The 22,789-nt window shown below is 54.1% G+C and overlaps 1 protein-coding gene across 1 annotated transcript in view; it reads left to right on the forward strand.

Moving 5' to 3' along the window:
• LOC135811232 (uncharacterized) overlaps positions 1 to 22,789 on the forward strand; it is a 362,326-nt gene that overhangs the window by 29,953 nt on the left and 309,584 nt on the right. The window lies entirely within an intron of this gene.

Here is a 22,789-nt window from a genome sequence, read left to right on the forward strand (position 1 = left end):
AGCTGGGGTGAGAATTACTTCGTGGAACAAGCGGCAGCGCTTGGAGAAACATTGAGGGGTCAGCAAACTAAATGCATGCAAAAGCGATAAAATGTGTCGCTCTGGCTGAGACACTCAGTACATGATTGTACCTGCAAGAGCCGTGTAGACTCTACGTGTAGTGCTGGTGATGCGCGCGCAGGTGTCGTATGCAGTGATGCTGAAAAAGACAGTATGCCACTGATAAAAAACGTTCGTTTCAACATCGAGGTGATTCCGCCGACGGTAATCAACCGACCTCGCAACGATCGTGTATTCTCAATTCGTTGGCGGTGAAGTAGAAATCATCAAGAGCTAGTAGATGACAAGCATAGCAGCTCTTGTCCTGTGGAGAAAGTCAAAACGTTTGAGATGAGGGGCGACCAACTTACAACCTTCCTGGAAATTTTTCGGAACGATATTTTTGCGGCCATTGACATCAGCGACGACGAGGCCTTCATCTCCACGTGAAACTCTCAGTCCAACTGTTCTGGAACGTTACTCTTGCCTTCAGACTATCATACTGTGTAATAATATTTGTATGGTTTAGCTTATTGAGTTGTCGCTGCGACAATTTCAATGACGCGGAGGAAGTATTTAACCTATTTTCGGCCTGGGAATTTTTGGTGTTAAATTTGCAGCCGATTTTTAGTTTTGCAAGGTTCAGTGTGACAGTGTAGACAGGCAGTAGCAGTATAGGCTGAAATTTTAATGTGTCAAAAATGTATTTTAGCCCTGGGAGGCCGATATTTATACGCATCGAAAATTTGTAGACTTATAATATTAGATGGTGGTGGAAGGGGATGGTGGTTGTATTGGAAATAGTTGTGTGTGTGTGTGTGTGGGTGTGTGTGTGTGTAAGGAGGAGGGGGGGGGGGGGGGGGAGAGGTGGGGGAAATTGACAAGTACAGTCGAATGTCACTTATCCGACCACACCGGGAATTAGGCATGTTGGATAACTGATATCATTTTTAATGTGCATATATGGCTGGATTTCACTGATTTATGTACACAATACCCAAATATATTCATGCATATTCATGAATTGCTCCATGTGCACATACATGTTAGCATACTTGACCACATCTACTTCAAGTAAATGCATACCACACCATATAATTTACACACACAAAATTTTATTTTTTAGAATTTTACTGTTGAGAGTCATAAAATTACCACTCCCGGGCTTGTAACTGGCGACCGGATAAGTGACATTCGACTGTACATGTAATGTGTCTGGTGGGGGGGGGGGGGGGGAGGGGGGTGGGAGCGGGAGTGTTGGGAATTGATGCATGTGGGGGTCCAGGAGGGGGGGGGGGTGTTGGCAAGAATTGTGTGTGTAGGGCGGGGGGGGGGGGGGTAGGGGGAGGGGGAGGGGGGGGGGGATACTTGTCAAGTACTGTCATGGACATGGAAATCCGATCGCACGGCTAGCGGCCCCAGGAAGCTGGCCATGCAGCCGTGGGTGAACACTACACACATAATTGTAGCGCGCTGGTCACATCGGATCAACATCACATATGTACAGCATGCAACGATGTTCTGTACGCGCTGAGGGCACCGGCCCCGGTTAATCAACTGAATACAATGATGTTCTGTACGCACTGAGGGCACCGGCCCCGGGTAATCAACTGAATACAACGATGTTCTGTACGCACTGAGGGCTCCGGCCCCGGTCAATCAACTGAATACAACGACGTTCTGTACGCGCTGAGGGTACCAGAACCGGTCAATCAACTGAATACAACGACGTTCTGTACGCGCTGAGGGCACCGGCCCCGGTCAATCAACTGAATACAACGACGTTCTGTACGCGCTGAGGGCACCTGCCCCGGTCAATCAACTGAAAACAACGACGTTCTGTACGCACTGAGGGCACCGGCCCCGGTCAATCAACTGAATACAACGACGTTCTGTACGCACTGAGGGCACCGGCCCCGGTCAATCAACTGAATACGACTTTCTGTAGGCACTGAGGGCACCGGCCCCGGTCAATCAACTGAATACGACAATCTGTACGCACTGGGGCACCGGCCCCGGTCAATCAACTGAATACAACGACTTTCTGTAGGCACTGAGGACACCGGCCCCGGTCAATCAACTGAATACAACGACGTTCTGTACGCGCTGAGGGCGCGGGCCCCGGTCAATCAACTGAATACAACAACTTTCGATGCGCACTGAGGGCACCGGCCCCAGTCAATCAACTAAATACAACGACGATCTGTACTCACTGAGGGCAGCGGCGCAGGTCAATCAACTGAATACAGCGACGTTCTGTACGCACTGAGGGCACGGGCCCCGGTCAATCAACTGAATACAACGACGTTCTGTACGCGCTGAGGGCACCGGCCCGGGTTAATCAACTGAATACAACGACGTTCTGTACGCACTGAGGGTACCAGAACCGGTCAATCAACTGAATACAACGACGTTCTGTACGCGCTGAGGGCACCGGCCCCGATCAATCAACTGAATACAACGACGTTCTGTACGCGCTGAGGGCACCTGCCCCGGTCAATCAACTGAAAACAACGACGTTCTGTACGCACTGAGGGCACCGGCCCCGGTCAATCAACTGAATACAACGACGTTCTGTACGCACTGAGGGCACCGGCCCCGGTCAATCAACTGAATACGACTTTCTGTAGGCACTGAGGGCACCGGCCCCGGTCAATCAACTGAATACGACAATCTGTACGCACTGGGGCACCGGCCCCGGTCAATCAACTGAATACAACGACTTTCTGTAGGCACTGAGGACACCGGCCCCGGTCAATCAACTGAATACAACGACGTTCTGTACGCGCTGAGGGCGCGGGCCCCGGTCAATCAACTGAATACAACAACTTTCGATGCGCACTGAGGGCACCGGCCCCAGTCAATCAACTAAATACAACGACAATCTGTACTCACTGAGGGCAGCGGCGCAGGTCAATCAACTGAATACAGCGACGTTCTGTACGCACTGAGGGCACCGGCCCCGGTTAATAAACTGAATACAACGAAGTTCTGTACGCACTGAGGGCACCGGCCCCGGTCAATCAACTGAATACAACGACTTTCTGTAGGCACTGAGGACGCCGGCCCCGGTCAATCAACTGAATACAACGACGTTCTGTACGCGCTGAGGGCGCGGGCCCTGGTCAATCAACTGAATACAACGACTTTCTGTGCGCACTGAGGGCACCGGTCCCGGTCAATCAACTGAATACAACGAAGTTCTGTACGCACTTAGGGCACCGGCCAAGGCCAATCAACTGAAAACAACGACTTTCTGTAGGCACTGAGGGCACCGGCCCCGGTCAATCAACTGAATCCGACAATCTGTACGCACTGAGGGCACCGGCCCCGTTCAATCAACTGAATACAACGACGTTCCGTACTCGCTGAGAGCACCGGCCCCGGTCAATCAACTGAATACAACGACGTTCTGTACGCGCTGAGGGCACGGGCCCTGGTCAATCAACTGAATACAACGAAGTTCTGTACGCACTGAGGGCACCGGCCCCGGTCAATCAACTGAATACAACGACTTTCTGTAGGCACTGAGGACACCGGCCCCGGTCAATCAACTGAATACAACGACGTTCTGTACGCACTGAGGGCACCGGCCCCGGTCAATCAACTGAATACAACGACGTTCTGTACGCGCTGAGGGTACCAGAACCGGTCAATCAACTGAATACAACGACGTTCTGTACGCGCTGAGGGCACCGGACCCGGTCAATCAACTGAATACAACGACGTTCAGTACGCGCTGAGGGCACCTGCCCCGGTCAATCAACTGAAAACAACGACGTTCTGTGCGCACTGAGGGCACCGGCCCCGGTCAATCAACTGAATACAACGATGTTCTGTACGCACTGAGGGCACCGGCCCCGGTCAATCAACTAAATACGACTTTCTGTAGGCACTGAGGGCACCGGCCCCGGTCAATCAACTGAATACGACAATCTGTACGCACTGGGGCACCGGCCCCAGTCAATCAACTGAATACAACGACTTTCTGTAGGCACTGAGGACACCGGCCCCGGTCAATCAACTGAATACAACGACGTTCTGTACGCGCTGAGGGCGCGGGCCCCGGTCAATCAACTGAATACAACAACTTTCGATGCGCACTGAGGGCACCGGCCCCAGTCAATCAACTAAATACAACGACGATCTGTACTCACTGAGGGCAGCGGCGCAGGTCAATCAACTGAATACAGCGACGTTCTGTACGCACTGAGGGCACCGGCCCCGGTCAATCAACTGAATACAACGACGTTCTGTACGCGCTGAGGGCACCGGCCCGGGTTAATCAACTGAATACAACGACGTTCTGTACGCACTGAGGGTACCAGAACCGGTCAATCAACTGAATACAACGACGTTCTGTACGCGCTGAGGGCACCGGTCCCGGTCAATCAACTGAATACAACGACGTTCTGTACGCGCTGAGGGCACCTGCCCCGGTCAATCAACTGAAAACAACGACGTTCTGTACGCACTGAGGGCACCGGCCCCGGTCAATCAACTGAATACAACGACGTTCTGTACGCACTGAGGGCACCGGCCCCGGTCAATCAACTGAATACGACTTTCTGTAGGCACTGAGGGCACCGGCCCCGGTCAATCAACTGAATACGACAATCTGTACGCACTGGGGCACCGGCCCCGGTCAATCAACTGAATACAACGACTTTCTGTAGGCACTGAGGACACCGGCCCCGGTCAATCAACTGAATACAACGACGTTCTGTACGCGCTGAGGGCGCGGGCCCCGGTCAATCAACTGAATACAACAACTTTCGATGCGCACTGAGGGCACCGGCCCCAGTCAATCAACTAAATACAACGACGATCTGTACTCACTGAGGGCAGCGGCGCAGGTCAATCAACTGAATACAGCGACGTTCTGTACGCACTGAGGGCACCGGCCCCGGTCAATCAACTGATTACAACGACGTTCTGTACGCGCTGAAAAACCGGCCCCGGTTAATCAACTGAATACAACGAAGTTCTGTACGCACTGAGGGCACCGGCCCCGGTCAATCAACTGAATACAACGACTTTCTGTAGGCACTGAGGACGCCGGCCCCGGTCAATCAACTGAATACAACGACGTTCTGTACGCGCTGAGGGCGCGGGCCCTGGTCAATCAACTGAATACAACGACTTTCTGTGCGCACTGAGGGCACCGGTCCCGGTCAATCAACTGAATACAACGACGTTCTGTACGCTTTGAGGGCACCGGTCCCGGTCAATCAACTGAATACAACGAAGTTCTGTACGCACTTAGGGCACCGGCCAAGGCCAATCAACTGAATACAACGACTTTCTGTAGGCACTGAGGGCACCGGCCCCGGTCAATCAACTGAATCCGACAATCTGTACGCACTGAGGGCACCGGCCCCGTTCAATCAACTGAATACAACGACGTTCCGTACTCGCTGAGAGCACCGGCCCCGATCAATCAACTGAAAACAACGACGTTCTGTACGCGCTGAGGGCACGGGCCCTGGTCAATCAACTGAATACAACGAAGTTCTGTACGCACTGAGGGCACCGGCCCCGGTCAATCAACTGAATACAACGACTTTCTGTAGGCACTGAGGACACCGGCCCCGGTCAATCAACTGAATACAACGACGTTCTGTACGCCCTGATGGTGCGGGCCCCGGTCAATCAACTGCATGCAACGACTTTCTGTGCGCACTGAGGGCACTGACCCCGGTCAATCAACTGAATACAACGAAGTTCTGTACGCACTGGGGGAACCGGCCCCGGTCAATCAACTGAATACAACGACGTTCTGTACGCGCTGAGAGCAACGGCCCCGGTCAATGAACTGAATACAACGACGTTCTGTACGCACTAAGGGCACCGGCCCTGGTCAATCAACTGAATACGACAATCTGTACGCACTGAGGGCACCGGCCCCGGTCAATCAACTGAATACAACGACGTTCTGTACGCGCTGAGGGCACCGGCCCCGGTCAATCAACTGAATACAACGAAGTTCTGTACGCACTTAGGGCACCGGCCAAGGCCAATCAACTGAATACAACGACTTTCTGTAGGCACTGAGGGCACCGGCCCCGGTCAATCAACTGAATCCGACAATCTGTACGCACTGAGGGCACCGGCCCCGTTCAATCAACTGAATACAACGACGTTCCGTACTCGCTGAGAGCACCGGCCCCGATCAATCAACTGAAAACAACGACGTTCTGTACGCGCTGAGGGCACGGGCCCTGGTCAATCAACTGAATACAACGAAGTTCTGTACGCACTGAGGGCACCGGCCCCGGTCAATCAACTGAATACAACGACTTTCTGTAGGCACTGAGGACACCGGCCCCGGTCAATCAACTGAATACAACGACGTTCTGTACGCCCTGATGGTGCGGGCCCCGGTCAATCAACTGAATGCAACGACTTTCTGTGCGCACTGAGGGCACTGATCCCGGTCAATCAACTGAATACAACGAAGTTCTGTACGCACTGGGGGAACCGGCCCCGGTCAATCAACTGAATACAACGACGTTCTGTACGCGCTGAGAGCAACGGCCCCGGTCAATGAACTGAATACAACGACGTTCTGTACGCACTAAGGGCACCGGCCCTGGTCAATCAACTGAATACGACAATCTGTACGCACTGAGGGCACCGGCCCCGGTCAATCAACTGAATACAACGACGTTCTGTACGCGCTGAGGGCACCGGCCCCGGTCAATCAACTGAATACAACGTTGTTCTGTACGCGCTGAGGGCACCTGCCCCGGTCAATCAACTGAATACAACGACGTTCTGTACGCGCTGAGGGCACGGGCCCTGGTCAATCAACTGAATACAACGAAGTTCTGTACGCACTGAGGGCACCGGCCCCGGTCAATCAACTGAATACAACGACTTTCTGTAGGCACTGAGGACACCGGCCCCAGTCAATCAACTGAATACAACGACGTTCTGTACGCGCTGAGGGCACGGGCCCTGGTCAATCAACTGAATACAACGAAGTTCTGTACGCACTGAGGGTGCGGGCCCCGGTCAATCAATTGAATGCAACGACTTTCTGTGCGCACTGAGGGCACCGGCCCCGGTCAATCAACTAAATACAACGACGATCTCTACTCACTGAGGGCAGCGGCGCAGGTCAATCAACTGAATACAGCAACGTTCTGTATGCACTGAGGGCACCAGGCCCGGTCAATCAACTGAATACAACGACATTCTGTACGCACTGAGGGCACTGACCCCGGTCAATCAACTGAATACAACGAAGTTCTGTACGCACGGGGGGAACCGACCCCGGTCAATCAAATGAATACCACGACGTTCTGTACGCGCTGAGGGCACCGGCCCCTGTCAGTCAACTGAATACAACGACGTTCTGTACGCGCTGAGGGCACTGACCCCGGTCAATCAACTGAATACAACGAAGTTCTGTACGCACGGGGGGAACCGACCCCGGTCAATCAACTGAATACAACGACGTTCTGTACGCGCTGAGGGCACCGGCCCCTGACAGTCAACTGAATACAACGACGTTCTGTACGCGCTGAGGGCACGGGCCCCGGTCACTCAACTGAATACAACAAAGTTCTGTACGCACTGAGGGCACCGGCCCCGGTCAATCAACTGAATACAACGACGTTCTGTACGCACTGAGGGCACTGACCCCGGTCAATCAACTGAATACAACGAAGTTCTGTATGCACTGAGGGCACCGGTCCCGGTCAATCAACTGAATACAACGACGTTCTGTACGCACTGAGGGCACCGGCCCCGGTCAATCAACTGAATACAACGACGTTCTGTACGCGCTGAGGGCACGAGCCCCGGTCGATCAACTAAATACAACGACGTTCTGTACTCACTGAGGGCACCGGCGCAGGTCAATCAACTGAACACAACGACTTTCTGCACGCACTGAGGACACCGGCCCCGGTCAATCAACAGAATACAACGACGTTCTGTTAGCGCAGAGAGCACCGGCCCCGGTCAATCAACTGAATACAACGAAGTTCTGTACGCACTGAGGGCACCGGCCCCGGTCAATAAACTGAATACAACGACGTTCTGTACGCACTGAGGGCACCGGCCCCGGTTAAACAACTGAATACAACAACGTTTTGTACGCGCTGAGGGCACTTGCCCCGGTCATTCAACTGAATACAACGACGTTCTGTACGCACTGAGGGCACCGGCCCCGGTCAATCAACTGAATACAACGACGTTCTGTACGCGCTGAGGGCACTTGCCCTGGTCAATCAACTGAACACAACGACTTTCTGTGCGCACTGAGGGTACCGGCCCCGGTCAATCAAATAAATACAACGACGTTCTGTACTCACTGAGGGCACCGACGCATGTCAATCAACTGATTACAGCGACGTTCTGTACGCAATGTGGGCACCGGCCCCGGTCAATCAACTGAATACAACAACGTTCTGTAAGCGCTGAGAGCACCGGCCCCGGTCAATCAACTGAATACAATAACGTTCTGTACGCGCCGAGGGCACCAGCCCCGGTCAATCGACTGAATACAACGACGTTCTGTACGCACTGAGGGCACCGGCCTCGGTCAATCAACAGAATACAACGACGTTCTGTACGCACTGAGGGCACCGACCCCGGTCAATCAACTGAATACAACGAGGTTCTGTACTCACGGAGGGCACCGGCCCCGGTCAATCAACTGAATACACAACGTTCTGTACGCGCTGAGGGCACGGGCCCCGGTCAATCAACTGAATACAACGACGTTCTGTACGCACTGAGGGCACCGGCCCCGGTCAATCAACTGAATACAACGGCGTTCTGTACGCGCTAAGGGCACGGGCCCCGGTCAATCAACTGAATACAACGACTTTCTGTGCGCACTAAGGGCACCGGCCCCGGTCGATCAACTGAATACAAAGACGTTCTGTACGCACTGAGGGTACCGGCCCCGGTCAATCAACTGAATACAACGGAGTTCTGTACGCACTGAGGGCACCGGCCCCGGTCAATCAACTGAATACAACGACGTTCTGTACGCACTGAGGGCACCGGCCCCGGTCAATCAACTGAATACAACGACGTTCTGTACGCGCTGAGGGCACTTGCCCCGGTCAATCAACTGAATACAACGGCGTTCTGTACGCCCTGAGGGCACCGGCCCCCGTCAAACAACTGAATACAACGGCGTTCTGTACGCGCTAAGGGCACGGGCCCCGGTCAATCAACTGAATACAACGACTTTCTGTGCGCACTGAGGGCACCGACCCCGGTCAATCAACTGAATACAACGAGGTTCTGTACTCACTGAGGGTACCGGCCCGGTCAATCAACTGAATACAACAACGTTCTGTACGCGCTGAGGGCACGGGCCCCGGTCAATCAACTGAATACAACGACGTTCTGTACGCACTGAGGGCACCGGCCCCGGTCAATCAACTGAATACAACAACGTTCTGTAAGCGCCGAGAGCACCGGCCCCGGTCAATCAACTGAATACAATAACGTTCTGTACGCGCCGAGGGCACCAGCCCCGGTCAATCGACTGAATACAACGACGTTCTGTACGCACTGAGGGCACCGGCCTCGGTCAATCAACAGAATACAACGACGTTCTGTACGCACTGAGGGCACCGACCCCGGTCAATCAACTGAATACAACGAGGTTCTGTACTCACGGAGGGCACCGGCCCCGGTCAATCAACTGAATACAACGACGTTCTGTACGCGCTGAGGGCACCGGCCCCTGACAGTCAACTGAATACAACGACGTTCTGTACGCGCTGAGGGCACGGGCCCCGGTCACTCAACTGAATACAACAAAGTTCTGTACGCACTGAGGGCACCGGCCCCGGTCAATCAACTGAATACAACGACGTTCTGTACGCACTGAGGGCACTGACCCCGGTCAATCAACTGAATACAACGAAGTTCTGTATGCACTGAGGGCACCGGTCCCGGTCAATCAACTGAATACAACGACGTTCTGTACGCACTGAGGGCACCGGCCCCGGTCAATCAACTGAATACAACGACGTTCTGTACGCGCTGAGGGCACGGGCCCCGGTCGATCAACTAAATACAACGACGTTCTGTACTCACTGAGGGCACCGGCGCAGGTCAATCAACTGAACACAACGACTTTCTGCACGCACTGAGGACACCGGCCCCGGTCAATCAACAGAATACAACGACGTTCTGTAAGCGCAGAGAGCACCGGCCCCGGTCAATCAACTGAATACAACGAAGTTCTGTACGCACTGAGGGCACCGGCCCCGGTCAATAAACTGAATACAACGACGTTCTGTACGCACTGAGGGCACCGGCCCCGGTCAATCAACTGAATACAACAACGTTTTGTACGCGCTGAGGGCACTTGCCCCGGTCATTCAACTGAATACAACGACGTTCTGTACGCACTGAGGGCACCGGCCCCGGTCAATCAACTGAATACAACGACGTTCTGTTCGCGCTGAGGGCACTTGCCCTGGTCAATCAACTGAACACAACGACTTTCTGTGCGCACTGAGGGTACCGGCCCCGGTCAATCAAATAAATACAACGACGTTCTGTACTCACTGAGGGCACCGACGCATGTCAATCAACTGATTACAGCGACGTTCTGTACGCAATGTGGGCACCGGCCCCGGTCAATCAACTGAATACAACAACGTTCTGTAAGCGCTGAGAGCACCGGCCCCGGTCAATCAACTGAATACAATAACGTTCTGTACGCGCCGAGGGCACCAGCCCCGGTCAATCGACTGAATACAACGACGTTCTGTACGCACTGAGGGCACCGGCCTCGGTCAATCAACAGAATACAACGACGTTCTGTACGCACTGAGGGCACCGACCCCGGTCAATCAACTGAATACAACGAGGTTCTGTACTCACGGAGGGCACCGGCCCCGGTCAATCAACTGAATACACAACGTTCTGTACGCGCTGAGGGCACGGGCCCCGGTCAATCAACTGAATACAACGACGTTCTGTACGCACTGAGGGCACCGGCCCCGGTCAATCAACTGAATACAACGGCGTTCTGTACGCGCTAAGGGCCCGGGCCCCGGTCAATCAACTGAATACAAGGACTTTCTGTGCGCACTAAGGGCACCGGCCCCGGTCGATCAACTGAATACAAAGACGTTCTGTACGCACTGAGGGTACCGGCCCCGGTCAATCAACTGAATACAACGACGTTCTGTACGCACTGAGGGCACCGGCCCCGGTCAATCAACTGAATACAACGACGTTCTGTACGCACTGAGGGCACCGGCCCCGGTCAATCAACTGAATACAACGACGTTCTGTACGCGCTGAGGGCACTTGCCCCGGTCAATCAACTGAATACAACGGCGTTCTGTACGCCCTGAGGGCACCGGCCCCCGTCAAACAACTGAATACAACGGCGTTCTGTACGCGCTAAGGGCACGGGCCCCGGTCAATCAACTGAATACAACGACTTTCTGTGCGCACTGAGGGCACCGACCCCGGTCAATCAACTGAATACAACGAGGTTCTGTACTCACTGAGGGTACCGGCCCGGTCAATCAACTGAATACAACAACGTTCTGTACGCGCTGAGGGCACGGGCCCCGGTCAATCAACTGAATACAACGACGTTCTGTACGCACTGAGGGCACCGGCCCCGGTCAATCAACTGAATACAACAACGTTCTGTAAGCGCTGAGAGCACCGGCCCCGGTCAATCAACTGAATACAATAACGTTCTGTACGCGCCGAGGGCACCAGCCCCGGTCAATCGACTGAATACAACGACGTTCTGTACGCACTGAGGGCACCGGCCTCGGTCAATCAACAGAATACAACTACGTTCTGTACGCACTGAGGGCACCGACCCCGGTCAATCAACTGAATACAACGAGGTTCTGTACTCACGGAGGGCACCGGCCCCGGTCAATCAACTGAATACAACAACGTTCTGTACGCGCTGAGGGCACGGGCCCCGGTCAATCAACTGAATACAACGACGTTCTGTACGCACTGAGGGCACCGGCCCCGGTCAATCAACTGAATACAACGGCGTTCTGTACGCGCTAAGGGCACGGGCCCCGGTCAATCAACTGAATACAACGACTTTCTGTGCGCACTAAGGGCACCGGCCCCGGTCGATCAACTGAATACAAAGACGTTCTGTACGCACTGAGGGTACCGGCCCCGGTCAATCAACTGAATACAACGGAGTTCTGTACGCACTGAGGGCACCGGCCCCGGTCAATCAACTGAATACAACGACGTTCTGTACGCACTGAGGGCACCGGCCCCGGTCAATCAACTGAATACAACGACGTTCTGTACGCGCTGAGGGCACTTGCCCCGGTCAATCAACTGAATACAACGGCGTTCTGTACGCCCTGAGGGCACCGGCCCCCGTCAAACAACTGAATACAACGGCGTTCTGTACGCGCTAAGGGCACGGGCCCCGGTCAATCAACTGAATACAACGACTTTCTGTGCGCACTGAGGGCACCGACCCCGGTCAATCAACTGAATACAACGAGGTTCTGTACTCACTGAGGGTACCGGCCCGGTCAATCAACTGAATACAACAACGTTCTGTACGCGCTGAGGGCACGGGCCCCGGTCAATCAACTGAATACAACGACGTTCTGTACGCACTGAGGGCACCGGCCCCGGTCAATCAACTGAATACAACAACGTTCTGTAAGCGCTGAGAGCACCGGCCCCGGTCAATCAACTGAATACAATAACGTTCTGTACGCGCCGAGGGCACCAGCCCCGGTCAATCGACTGAATACAACGACGTTCTGTACGCACTGAGGGCACCGGCCTCGGTCAATCAACAGAATACATTGACGTTCTGTACGCACTGAGGGCACCGACCCCGGTCAATCAACTGAATACAACGAGGTTCTGTACTCACGGAGGGCACCGGCCCCGGTCAATCAACTGAATACAACAACGTTCTGTACGCGCTGAGGGCACGGGCCCCGGTCAATCAACTGAATACAACGACGTTCTGTACGCGCTGAGGGCACCGGCCCCTGACAGTCAACTGAATACAACGACGTTCTGTACGCGCTGAGGGCACGGGCCCCGGTCACTCAACTGAATACAACAAAGTTCTGTACGCACTGAGGGCACCGGCCCCGGTCAATCAACTGAATACAACGACGTTCTGTACGCACTGAGGGCACTGACCCCGGTCAATCAACTGAATACAACGAAGTTCTGTATGCACTGAGGGCACCGGTCCCGGTCAATCAACTGAATACAACGACGTTCTGTACGCACTGAGGGCACCGGCCCCGGTCAATCAACTGAATACAACGACGTTCTGTACGCGCTGAGGGCACGGGCCCCGGTCGATCAACTAAATACAACGACGTTCTGTACTCACTGAGGGCACCGGCGCAGGTCAATCAACTGAACACAACGACTTTCTGCACGCACTGAGGACACCGGCCCCGGTCAATCAACAGAATACAACGACGTTCTGTAAGCGCAGAGAGCACCGGCCCCGGTCAATCAACTGAATACAACGAAGTTCTGTACGCACTGAGGGCACCGGCCCCGGTCAATAAACTGAATACAACGACGTTCTGTACGCACTGAGGGCACCGGCCCCGGTCAATCAACTGAATACAACAACGTTTTGTACGCGCTGAGGGCACTTGCCCCGGTCATTCAACTGAATACAACGACGTTCTGTACGCACTGAGGGCACCGGCCCCGGTCAATCAACTGAATACAACGACGTTCTGTACGCGCTGAGGGCACTTGCCCTGGTCAATCAACTGAACACAACGACTTTCTGTGCGCACTGAGGGTACCGGCCCCGGTCAATCAAATAAATACAACGACATTCTGTACTCACTGAGGGCACCGACGCATGTCAATCAACTGATTACAGCGACGTTCTGTACGCAATGTGGGCACCGGCCCCGGTCAATCAACTGAATACAACAACGTTCTGTAAGCGCTGAGAGCACCGGCCCCGGTCAATCAACTGAATACAATAACGTTCTGTACGCGCCGAGGGCACCAGCCCCGGTCAATCGACTGAATACAACGACGTTCTGTACGCACTGAGGGCACCGGCCTCGGTCAATCAACAGAATACAACGACGTTCTGTACGCACTGAGGGCACCGACCCTGGTCAATCAACTGAATACAACGAGGTTCTGTACTCACGGAGGGCACCGGCCCCGGTCAATCAACTGAATACACAACGTTCTGTACGCGCTGAGGGCACGGGCCCCGGTCAATCAACTGAATACAACGACGTTCTGTACGCACTGAGGGCACCGGCCCCGGTCAATCAACTGAATACAACGGCGTTCTGTACGCGCTAAGGGCACGGGCCCCGGTCAATCAACTGAATACAACGACTTTCTGTGCGCACTAAGGGCACCGGCCCCGGTCGATCAACTGAATACAAAGACGTTCTGTACGCACTGAGGGTACCGGCCCCGGTCAATCAACTGAATACAACGACGTTCTGTACGCACTGAGGGCACCGGCCCCGGTCAATCAACTGAATACAACGACGTTCTGTACGCACTGAGGGCACCGGCCCCGGTCAATCAACTGAATACAACGACGTTCTGTACGCGCTGAGGGCACTTGCCCCGGTCAATCAACTGATCACAACGGCGTTCTGTACGCCCTGAGGGCACCGGCCCCCGTCAAACAACTGAATACAACGGCGTTCTGTACGCGCTAAGGGCACGGGCCCCGGTCAATCAACTGAATACAACGAGGTTCTGTACTCACTGAGGGTACCGGCCCGGTCAATCAACTGAATACAACAACGTTCTGTACGCGCTGAGGGCACGGGCCCCGGTCAATCAACTGAATACATTGACGTTCTGTACGCACTGAGGGCACCGGCCCCGGTCAATCAACTGAATACAACAACGTTCTGTAAGCGCTGAGAGCACCGGCCCCGGTCAATCAACTGAATACAATAACGTTCTGTACGCGCCGAGGGCACCAGCCCCGGTCAATCGACTGAATACAACGACGTTCTGTACGCACTGAGGGCACCGGCCTCGGTCAATCAACAGAATACAACTACGTTCTGTACGCACTGAGGGCACCGACCCCGGTCAATCAACTGAATACAACGAGGTTCTGTACTCACGGAGGGCACCGGCCCCGGTCAATCAACTGAATACAACAACGTTCTGTACGCGCTGAGGGCACGGGCCCCGGTCAATCAACTGAATACAACGACGTTCTGTACGCACTGAGGGCACCGGCCCCGGTCAATCAACTGAATACAACGGCGTTCTGTACGCGCTAAGGGCACGGGCCCCGGTCAATCAACTGAATACAACGACTTTCTGTGCGCACTAAGGGCACCGGCCCCGGTCGATCAACTGAATACAAAGACGTTCTGTACGCACTGAGGGTACCGGCCCCGGTCAATCAACTGAATACAACGGAGTTCTGTACGCACTGAGGGCACCGGCCCCGGTCAATCAACTGAATACAACGACGTTCTGTACGCACTGAGGGCACCGGCCCCGGTCAATCAACTGAATACAACGACGTTCTGTACGCGCTGAGGGCACTTGCCCCGGTCAATCAACTGAATACAACGGCGTTCTGTACGCCCTGAGGGCACCGGCCCCCGTCAAACAACTGAATACAACGGCGTTCTGTACGCGCTAAGGGCACGGGCCCCGGTCAATCAACTGAATACAACGACTTTCTGTGCGCACTGAGGGCACCGACCCCGGTCAATCAACTGAATACAACGAGGTTCTGTACTCACTGAGGGTACCGGCCCCGGTCAATCAACTGAATACAACGAGGTTCTGTACTCACTGAGGGCACCGGCCCCGGTCAATCAACTGAATACAACGACGTTCTGTACGCACTGAGGGCACCGGCCCCCGTCAATCAACTGAATACAACGACGTTCTGTACGCGCTGAGGGCACTTGCCCCGGTCAATCAACTGAATACAACGACGTTCTGTACGCCCTGAGGGCACGGGCCCAGGTCAATCAACTGAATACAACGGCGTTCTGTACGCGCTAAGGGCACGGGCCCCGGTCAATCAACTGAATACAACGACTTTCTGTGCGCACTGAGGGCACCGGCCCCGGTCGATCAACTGAATACAAAGACGTTCTGTACGCACTGAGGGTACCGGCCCCGGTCAATCAAATAAATACAACGACGTTCTGTACTCACTGAGGGCACCGACGCATGTCAATCAACTGATTACAGCGACGTTCTGTGTAGACATCTATTCAGTCACTCACAAGACAGCCATTGTGCTAAACAGATCTTCTTTAGTTCTCTATCAGAAGTGCGCCATGTCATCTCTCTCGTGCTATACATAAAGCGGTACAAGCACGGCATGCCTGCACGTGCGTACATAGTACTACATACAACTGCATGTACGATATCTACATTACCCCCCTTCCCTCAAAAAAAAAAAAAAGAAGAAAGAGAAAAAAGGAAAACAAAAACAAAACAAAAACACTTGCATCCGTATCCTGCAGCTTGCAGAGGAATGTACGTACATGTGTTGGAGTAAAAGAGAGACGGGAAGTGTTGCAACTATTAGAAATAATCTGACTCAAAACTTGAGGCAAAAACACCATGAGTTTGAGTTTCAATGCAAACTCGACCAATAAGGGGAAAAAATAAAGAAAAATCTAAATATTCACAAGGTAGTTAGCGATTGAAGCCACTCATTTGGTAATGCATGACTCGACGACTCAGATGTCAGCTTCACGTGCTTTCTCTGTAAGCTTGATCTGACGGCCAGCTCTGGTCTGTACGCCCTCGCGGAATACACTTGGACGAGATGTTGGCGGTGACAGTGACATACAGGCCGGTGTTGCAGGTGATGCTGTCGTCTCCGGTGAAGCTGCAGGAGACAACGGCAATGTGAGCGCAGTTACCGGAGCTTCGGGCCTGGATGTTGCGCTGCTCGCTGACGGAAGGCTTGTTGGGTCGGACACTGGCAGTGCTGGAGCACACACTGGCTCTGGCACATGCTCCCTCTCTGACTGTGCCAGAGGTTCACTCATGGGTGCTTTCTCCGCTGCTGCTGCTGCTGGTGCTACAAACTCGGTAACATGCTGACGGTTCCGGAGCAGTATGCGTGACCCATCAGTGACCCCAACCTGACGACCATACTGCTCTACTACCTTCCATTCTTTTCGAGGGTCGCTGTACCCATCATGGAGCACTACCCGCGTACCTGATGGCAAATGGGGTAACTTGCGGACACCTCGGCGCGAGTCATGACCTTCAACCATTGCTGCTTTCGCCTTGATCTGCTCAGATGGGTTGACGATCTGTGGGGTGATGGATGCTGGAACCCGTGTCCGAATGACTCTGCTGAACAACGCTTCGCTCGGCGATGTACCTAGCATCCGGTGCCGCGAATTGCGAATGTCGAACAAGACTTGAGTGATGCGGCGGTGTAGCGGTAGATGAGGTCTCAGGCTGGCAACTCGTTCTTTCACCAGACGATGTAGTCGCTCCACCATACCGTTAGAGCGGGCATACCGGGGGCTAGACTTGCAATGCTCAACACCCAACTGGGCGAGAAACTTGGACATCTCAGTGGATGCAAACTGTGGGCCCCAATCCGAGACGAGTGTTGAAGGCAGACCAAACCGTGCGAACAACTCCATCAGCTTGTCGATCACACCCGTTGTCGTAGTATTGGACAGTGGTAGAAGCTCTGGCCAGCGGGAACCATAATCAATAGCAGACAGGAACGTGGCTCCCTCAATGGTAACAAGGTCAATGGCCAGTTTCTGCCAGACACCTTCTATCTCTGTAGGGAGGAGCTGTTGCGCTGGATTGGAGCGTTTACGCCAGCATTCAGAGCATTTCTCTGCAAACAGATTGGCATCCTTCATGAGACCTGGCCACCAAACCCGTTCGCGAAGGGTATCCCGGAATGCATCGATGCCTGGATGACCTTCATGTGCTAGTCGCAGCACCGCTGGGCGGAGCTCTTCTGGAATGACGTAGCGATTGCCTAGCATGACAATCCCTTCAATGACTGTCAGCTGATGGCGTAGAAGGAAGTAAGGCTCTTCCGTTTGGATGCACCCTGACCAAACTGATGTGCCCACTCTTTGTCGGACGCTGCTCAGTGTCGGATCAGAGTCCGTGGCCTGGCGAATATCCTTGGAACGAACCGGACAAGCCTCGAGAATGAGACTAACGAGTTCCGCCATTGAACGTGCCTCTGCAGGTGAAGCTGTGCGATCAGGTAGAGGAGCTCGAGAGAGGGTGTCAGCACAAACCATCTGCTGGCCAGGGAGGGACGAACACCAAGCTGTAGCGATAAGGCATCAATGCGACCAGCCATCTCTGAAGCCTCGGTGGCACTTCGTCGAACGGCTTCTGGACGATAGAAATAAGCGGCTTGTGATCCGTAAACACTTGCACTTCTCGGCCTAGTACATACTGCCGAAAGCGAGTCAGGCCGAATGCCACTCCCAGCATCTCTCGTTCCAGCTGAGAATAGCGTGACTCAACATCTGATAGAGAGCGACTGGCACATGTCACTAGTACCCAACAGCCACTGGTATTCTTCTGCCACAGGACTGCTCCCAAACCGTCTGGCGATGCATCACAGCTGATAGCAGTAGGGACGTCCAATGCTGGTTGAAAGAATGCCAACGCTTGCAAAGCTGACGCTATACCAGCCTTTGCTGAGGTGAATGCCTGCAGGACTTCATCATCCACACTGAAGGGATCACGCTTTGCTAGCCTGCGCAGAGAAGCCGTGATCTTGGCCAAGTTCGGAATGAACTTTCCAAGGTACGTAGCCATCCCCAGGAACCGTCGCACATCAGAGATAGATTTCGGAGGGGCCAGCTCCTGGATGGCTTGTAACTTGTCATCATCTGGGGACAAGCCGGTCGCACTTAGCCAATGTCCCAGATACTTCACACGGTCCTGGTTCAGTCGGCACTTGGTCCAGTTGAGTTGGAGGTTAGCTGCTCGCAGTCGCTGCTTGACTGCTTCTAGCCGTGCATCGTGTTCTGCTTGATTGGAGCCAAACACTAGGATGTCGTCGATGTAGACGATGACTCCTGGCAGGCCTTCCAGAATGTCGGACACCACTCGCTGGAAAATCTCAGGCGCACATGCAATACCGAAAGGTAAACGCTTGAAACGGAACAGGCCACAGTGCGATGAGAAAGTCGTTAGAGGCCTTGCTTCTTCTGACAAGAGTAGCTGATGGAATCCAGATTCCGCATCCAGAACTGAGAAGACCCCTGCGCCATCAAGCTGAGCTGTGATCTCGTCAACGGTTGGAAGAACGTTGCGCTCACGTGTAACTCTCTTATTCAGTTCTCTGTAGTCCACGCATAGTCGCAATGCTCCATTCGGTTTGCGGACTGGAACAAGTGGTGACACCCACGGCGTGGCTTCCTTGACGGGTTCAATGATATCCAACTTGGTCAGCCGTTTCAGCTCGGTCTCGATGTCAGCCCGGATACTGAAAGCTGGGCGTCGTGGTGGCTGGGCTAGAGGCTTTGAACCGTCTTCCAGAGAGATTTCGATGGGTGACACGTTCACCACGTTTGCTTGTGACAGGAGGTTCAGCTCCTTGATGACATCCTGTCCGAAGAGAACGGAGTGCTGACTGGCTGCTACCACGAAACAACTGCACTTCACGTTCTTGCCACCATGTGAAATGTGGACGTCAGCCATGCCCAAAGTCTCTACGACACCGCCATTGTACGCTTTCAGCAAGCGGTCACTCTTGCGCGTGGGCTTGATCACATCATCAGTGAGGATCGTCCGAGTTGCACCTGTGTCTAACAGTCCAGTGCACAGCTCACCATTGACTTTGAGTGTAGTCTGGAATGTCTTGTCGCCTGCGAGTGCCGAGCTACTGACGGCGAAAGCGGAGTCGTACATGCGACTTGCATGCTCATACTCATCAGGCTCATCCTCTACTGGCCGAGCTCTTTCTTCGTGTCTTTCCACTTTGTTTGACATGCAGACCGCTGCAAAATGCCCTCGCTTGCCACACTTGTTGCAGGTGACGTTGGCCGCAGGACAGTTACGCATGCCTGGTTTGTGACTACGTCCGCAGTATTTGCACTTCTTTCCCTCTGATCCAGAACCAGCTGCAGAGACAGCTTGCACACGCTGGATGGGCACGGGGAACACAGGCGGTGCGTCACTAGCTCTGGTACTATCGTACAGTTTACTGTCAGTAATCGACGCTTCCAACGCCACTGACTTGGTGACGGCGTCGTTCAGGGTCAGCTTCGACTGTTTCAGCAGCTCCTTTCGAAGCTCAACAGAACGCAGGCCCACGATCAGCTGGTCTCGAATTTGGCAGTTGACAATGGTATCCACAGAAGTGGAGCTGAATTCGCAAACATCTGCCTTTTCTCTCAGCCGCCCAACGAACGAAGTCACCGACTCGCCCTCCATTTGGCGGAGTTGGCGGAATTTGTGACGTTCAGACGTGACATTTGTTGACGGTCGAAAGTGTGCCAACAATGCGTCCGTCAAGGCTTGGTACTCATCTCCAGGTGAGCCATCTTGTGTCTGCTCCACCGTGACAACCAGACCTTTCACAATGCGCCTCACTGCTAATCCAGCCAGATTCAAGAACAAGCGTTTCTTGTCAGCTGCTGCCGTCACTTCACTGATTGAAAGGAAATCATTTATGTCCTCGAGCCAGAGTTCAAAATCAGCACCGACGTTGCTCGCAGCATAGTCAGGAATAAATTCCTTGGGCGTCCTGCCCTTTGTCATTTTCGTTCACTGCGCCAATGTAGACATCTATTCAGTCACTCACAAGACAGCCATTGTGCTAAACAGATCTTCTTTAGTTCTCTATCAGAAGTGCGCCATGTCATCTCTCTCGTGCTATACATAAAGCGGTACAAGCACGGCATGCCTGCATGTGCGTACATAGTACTACATACAACTGCATGTACGATATCTACATTCTGTACGCAATGTGGGCACCGGCCCCGGTCAATCAACTGAATAAAACAACGTTCTGTAAGCCCTGAGAGCACCGGCCCCGGTCAATCAACTGAATACAATTACGTTCTGTACGCGCTGAGGGCACCGGCCCCGGTCAATCAACTGAATACAACGACGTTCTGTACGCACTGAGGGCACCGGCCTCGGTCAATCAACTGAATACAACGACGTTCTGTACGCACTGAGGGCACCGGCACCGATCAATCAACTGAATACAACGACTTTCTGTAGGCACTGAGGGCACCGGCCCCGGTCAATCAACAGAATACAACGACGTTCTGTACGCACTGAGGGCACCGACCCCGGTCAATCAACTGAATACAACGAGGTTCTGTACTCACTGAGGGCACCGGTCCCGGTCAATCAACTGAATACAACAACGTTCTGTACGCGCTGAGGGCACGGGCCCCGGTCAATCAACTGAATACAACGACGTTCTGTACGCACTTAGGGCACCGGCCCCCGTCAATCAACTGAATACAACGACGTTCTGTACGCCCTGAGGGCACGGGCCCAGGTCAATCAACTGAATACAACGGCGTTCTGTACGCGCTAAGGGCACGGGCCCCGGTCAATCAACTGAATACAACGACTTTCTGTGCGCACTGAGGGCACCGGCCCCGGTCGATCAACTGAATACAAAGACGTTCTGTACGCACTGAGGGTACCGGCCCCGGTCAATCAAATGAATACAACGAGGTTCTGTACTCACTGAGGGCACCGGCCCCGGTCAATCAACTGAATACAACAACGTTCTGTACGCGCTGAGGGCACGGGCCCCGGTCAATCAACTGAATACAACGACGTTCTGTGCGCACTGAGGGCACCGGCCCCGGTCAATCAACTGAATACAACGACGTTCTGTACGCGCTGAGGGCACTTGCCCCGGTCAATCAACTGAATACAACGACGTTCTGTACGCCCTGAGGGCACCGGCCCCGGTCAATCAACTGAATACAGCGACGTTCTGTACGCACTGTGGGCACCGGCCCCGGTCGATCAACGGAATACAACGAAGTTCTGTATGCACTGAGGGCACCGGCCCCGGTCAATCAACTGAATACAACGACGTTCTGTACGCGCTGAGAGCACCGGCCCCGGTCAATCAATTGAATACAACGACGTTCTGTACGCAACGAGGGCAACGGCCCCGGTCAATCAACTGAGTACAACGACGTTCTGTACGCACTGAGGGCACCGGCTCCGGTGCATCATTTGAATACAACGACGTTCTGTACGCGCTGAGGACACCGGCCCCGATCAATCAACTGAATACAACGACGTTCTGTACGCGCTGAGGCCACCGGCCCCGGTCAATCAACTGAATACAACGACTTTCTGTTCGCACTGAGGGCACCGACCCCGGTCAATCAACTGAATTTCCATGTCCACGACAGTAAATGCAATATGTCTGGTGGGGATGGGGGGGGGGGAGTGTTGGTAATGGATACGTGGGTCCAGGAGGGGTGGGGAAGTTTTGGCAAGAGTTGTGTGTTTAGGGGGAGGGGGCAGGGAGGGGTGGGGATAATTGACATGTACATGCAATGTATTTAGTTGGGGGGGGGGGGGAGGCGAGTGGGAGTGTTGGGAATGGAGGCATGGGTGGGTCCAGGAGGGGGGGGGGGGGTTGGAAAGAGTTGTGTGTTTGTATGTAGAAGGTGAAGTATTGGCAAGCAATGTGTGCGGTGGAGATAGCAGGGGGAGGGGAGGGGGGGGGGGGGGGGAGGGGGCAGGGAGTGCTGGGAAGTGATGCGAGTGTGGGTCCGGGGGAGGGGGGGGGGAGTGT

Source organism: Sycon ciliatum, chromosome 3 (genome assembly GCF_964019385.1).
Source record: "Sycon ciliatum chromosome 3, ocSycCili1.1, whole genome shotgun sequence".
Classification (NCBI taxonomy): Eukaryota; Metazoa; Porifera; class Calcarea; order Leucosolenida; family Sycettidae; genus Sycon; species Sycon ciliatum.